The following is a 5,189-nucleotide window of genomic DNA, read 5'->3' on the forward strand; positions in this document are numbered from 1 at the left end:
TCTGGGTTCAAGGTCTTCACATATGTTGGTTCTTCTACCCAAAGAAATTTCTTCACTTGTCTAAGTCCGTCTCTTCCTTCCCTTCCCAGTGTAACATCTCTTCCTTGACAAAATGTCCTTTCTGAGATTAAGTCCCTCTTAATTTTCAGTCCTAGCCTCTATCTTCAGGATGGCATTCACTGAATCTTGACTTGTAGCATGAAAAATATTTACGTAAGTTTTTTAAAACTTTGAACCAGACTCCCCAAGTAAACACCAAATATCATGGGAACACCAAACATAGAGCGTGGGCTCTTGATGAATATATGGCTAATTAAATAAATGAGCTCCAGGCAGAACTCCTGAATTAGCTTCCTAGGAGAAAAAAATGTGAACACAATCAGACCCAGGGTTACATTCTCAGACAGGAAGGGCCCAAGATATACCATCAACTTGATGTGTCGAGGTGACTGAGGCACCTACTCTGAGATAGGGAAAAGGGACATGTGTGTATGAGTCCTCCTTACCAGGGTCTCTTCATGAATATGTTGCTTACCTTGTTACAGAGGAAAGAAGTGAGTTTCTGAAAAGCTAAGAATTTGTCCCCAGTCTTACCAGTAGTGAAAGAAAGAGGGGGGATTCAAATTAAGGGCTACCCCAAAATGTGTAATAGAAATTATGAAATAGGAAGACAATGTTTAAATGGGAAGGGGAACTGGGGCTGGGTGGGGGAGGAATACAAACAAATAAATATTCAATATCTGTAGAGCAGCCTAAAATAATAAGGTCTACCTGACTCTGTCCTTCCTATTATGCCATAATATCTCAATTTTAGAATTCGTTTATTCCTTCAACAGACATGCGATGTTATGTTAGGCCACTACTAGACACTGAAAGTGCCAGGACAGTGACGGTGAACCTTTTAGAGCTCTCGCTGACAACGAACAGCCGGCTGCAGCACAGGTGCCACAGGTCTGACACCGCTGTACTAGGAAGAGCTAGATGTACTTACCTTTCTGGACTGATACGGAAACGATAACTACATCATCATCCATTCATTCAACAGATGTTTATCTGGCACTGTAAATGTTAGGAACCAGGTCTGCAAGGGGACACCAAACAGGTGTGCGACCTGCCCTCAAGGCAAGCAGAGGACACAGCATCACAATAATGAAATAACCCACATCAACAAGAGGCTCTGATGTCTAATACATGACGCTGCCTGAGTGGAAGGTATGGAGAGCTGCCCCAGTCAGGGCGTCGGGGGAGAGGAAGTCACATTTGGATTTAGAGCTGTCGGACACAGGTTTCAGGCAGAGGTCGCTTTAAGCAAAAGTATCGGCAGCAGGAGGGAATATGAAAATTCAAGAAGCAGAGACCAAGTGAGTGTCTAGAAGGGGCAAGCATGCCGAAGTCGGGCCATGGGTGGTGGCTAGACTGTCAGCCCTCTGTGCTTTTCCTAACCCTGACGGGATGCCGCTGGAGCCATTGAAGTACTGTGGTGGTGGAGAGGAAAGTAGAGACAGTGGAGAAATCAGGAGACATTTAAGGCTGTTGTCAAAGCCTGTGGTGAGGGGAGGAAGATGTCTGTGGTAACTCCCAGTTTTCTGGCTTGGATTCTTTGATGAAAGGTGGTGTTGCCCCTTGAATCAAGTAACGGTGAAAGAGGACCAGGTTTGAGCAAGAAATAGCTCAAGTCCCTTATAATACAATATAGTATTTTAGGGGCTGGGGATTTAACTCAATGGTTCCACTGCCTGCTTCACAAGCACAAGGATCCGAGTTCTATCCCCGGTACCAAAAAAATACAGTATTTTATAGTGTAATATTTCATAGAACCTACCACATCTTCATTTATGCTTTAAATCATCTCTGCATTATGTGTAACACCTAAGGCAATGCAGATGCTAAATAACTGATCATACAGTGTCATCTAGAGAATAATGACTGGATGTTTGTACATGTTCAGTACAGATTTTTCCCACTTTCCCCAAATATTTTCAGTCTGCAGTTGGTTGAATCTGTGAAGGCAGGGTCCCTGGGTTCCAAGGACTGTACAGGAATGTAGATGTGTACAGCCACTCTGGTAGGAAATCTTAGACCCCCATGCCCGGTCAGTGTGCAAAATGGGGATTTCCATCCTCTGTAACAGCATTAACTTAACAGCGGTGGGATGTTCCCAGTCACCCGGCCCTTCTGGACCTGTCTCAGCCTAGGACACCCACTGAGAATCACTGCCCACATTTCACGGTCCAGAAAATGCCTGTGCAGCCTGTAAGTGCGGGAGGAAACTGCACTTTTCCACCTCACCTATAGCTTTTTTTTTCTCTAATTTCTCCCTCATACCCAAATGGGCATAGAAACTATAATTCTGTTGAGTGAATGTGTTACACCAGGGTTACTCTTCACGTGGAGATGACATCTTTGTTGGTGGAGAGTTTTCCACAATCACTGCATCCCTCCCCAGAGAGAGTACGGGGAAGACATCGGTCAGGTTTATTTGCTCCCATTTTTTTCCAGCATTCAATTTCATTTTCCTTAATCTGAGCTTGAAAAGTCCTGCAATTCCTCGTTCTGGCCCTGCGTTATATTTTCTGAGCCCTCTGAACCTAGGAAATATCAGGTGATCATCTAAAAGCTTTGCACAAGTCTGAGCATGTGGCATGGATCACGGGTGAAGAGCTGCCGCGCAGATTAGTGGAGCGTGCCTCTAGTGTGTCAAGGGGATGTGGCCTCAGGTATCGTATGTATGCGGCTCCTCCCCTCCGCCTCCTCCTGCGCTTCCTGGTTGCCATGAACTGAACAGCTTTGCTCCTCTCTGTCCTCCCCTCATGATGTTTCTACCTTGGACTCAGAGGATGACAGAATGAAACAGAGCCAATTAATCCTTCTCTCCTTTAAGTTGTGGGTATCTAGTAATACATCCAGCAAGGGGAAAGCTGACTAATGTGTGCTTTTATTTTGTCAGCAAATCTTTGCCAATGTCCAAGGAGCTGATAATTCTCAAATGATACTGACACTAAATGATTAAATAAAAAAGAGGTGCTTCTGTTTATAATGTCTTATAATAAAACAAAGAGGTACAGGACCCAATAAGAAGCCAGTCCCACCTTCTCTAGAGGCAAATGAGTCATGATCGCAGTGGCAGCACTAATCCCCCCATCCCAGATCTCCTCCACAGGACCCTGACTTCACAGCTAAGGACACTGCTGCTCAGGTGGGTGAACTGTCTTTCTGGTAACTGCAGAAACTTTCAACACAGGGCTACAAAAGGGTTTCGCAGCTGCAAAAGCAGTAGCAGTGACCTAGGAATCTATTCTGTCACAATAAGATAGGACATTGCTGGGGAGGCCTCCCACAAGGTCAGTTTGCAGTTGTGGGTCAAAAGGCACGAGTAAACGATAGCAAAAGAAGAAGCAAGAGGTTGCAAGGATAACCACACACAGGGTGAGGATGAGAGCCAGCACTGTGTCTGAACACGGGACAGCAGGCTGACTGGCTCCTTGAAATAAAAGCTGAGCTGAATACGAGGCTCAGCTGAACACATACTGTGCATATCCCCCTCAAAGAAATATCCACAGGAGCATGAATGCAAATGTCACACACTAGTGTCTGACTCCTGTGGTAGCGGATGGTTGACTAAAGCAGTCTTATTTTGGAGTGAGGTAAATACTGATTGCCCCCAAATATCTGTGTGGAAAACTCATCAGGGGAAGTGTTCTTGAGTGGGCATTTGTCATGAAGTTGAACAGCACTGCTCCCCTGGGACCAGCTGCAGGCTTCCTTTACCAGGTGCCCCGAGTGGTGGTCCCAGTATATGTGACAGGAGGAAGTGAGGTGTGCTGCCAAGTTCTTGTGTGCCCATCAGAACAGGGGGTAGCAGTGACATACCAGGTCCTTATGATGTATCCCATTCCTATGTGCAAGACAATTCCACTGGCCTTGCACAAACAGAGAAGTTCCACCTGCTTGCAGAAATGGATAGAGAAATCTATTAATTTAACCTTTATTTTTGGTACCAGGGATCGAACTCGGGTCTTTGCACTTGCGAGGCAGGCAGCAGAACACTGAGCTAAATCCCTGGCTAGAGAAGTCTATTAATGAACACTAGTTCCAGACATCCCACAGGTATCTGATGTTTCCTCACAGAACCTGAAAAATCAACAACATAGAATGACAGAACCCTAGGTACTAAACCAACAGTGATATAAAGTGCTTGCTGTGGTTGGGTGTGATCCGACCACTTTAAAACTCACACTGAAATCTGGTGCTGGCCCTCAATTCAAGAGTGTTGAGCGGTGGTGGGACATTAAGAAAGGAATACCTTTCTTGTGGGGCAGGGTTAATTCTCCAGGAATGAGTGGCCTTTCATTCTCTTGGGACCTTTTAGTTACCAGGGGAGCGGGTTGTAAAGAAAGGCTGCCCCAACATTTTGGCTCTCCTACAAGCACCTCTGGTCCTTTGGCTTTTCTGCCATGCCATGACCTGTAAAAGACCCTTCCTGGGTACAGCCACCTGATTTGGCCTTCTAGCCTCCAGAATAGTGAACTAAAAAAAAACAAAAAAAAACTTCTATTTTTTTATAAACTACCAACTGTCAACTATTCTATAATAATGATAGAAAATAGATTAAGACAATAATTACAAGGCAGATGCAAAATATTTATGGCATTAAGTTTTAACCAGTTTAGTCAGAGTTTGCTTGTTCTGGATACTTCAAGAGAAACACACTTTATGGCGATAATATAAAAAGAATCACAGAACCTATGCATGTTTATTGAAGATGTGTACAAAAGTGATTAATATAGAGAAATGCTACTACTACACTTTAACTTTGCACTTCTGCAGTCATGACTAACAAAAAGTGATAAGATAAATATACAGTAATTTCCCAAATTAAAATATCTCTATGTAGGGTCTGGGGATTTAGCTCAGTGGTGCTGCCACCTGCCTCGCAAGTACAAGGTCCTGAGCTCAATCCTCATTACAAAAAAAAGCATAAATATAGAGAAATGCTACTACTACACTTTAACTTTGCACTTCTGCAGTCATGACTAACAAAAAGTGATAAGATAAATATACAGTAATTTCCCAAATTAAAATATCTCTATGTAGGGTCTGGGGATTTAGCTCAGTGGTGCTGCCACCTGCCTCGCAAGTACAAGGTCCTGAGCTCAATCCTCATTACAAAAAAAAGCATATATATATAT

Source organism: Fukomys damarensis, unplaced genomic scaffold, assembly GCF_012274545.1.
Source record: "Fukomys damarensis isolate Sample0158 unplaced genomic scaffold, DMR_v1.0_HiC HiC_scaffold_21, whole genome shotgun sequence".
Lineage (NCBI taxonomy): Eukaryota > Metazoa > Chordata > Mammalia > Rodentia > Bathyergidae > Fukomys > Fukomys damarensis.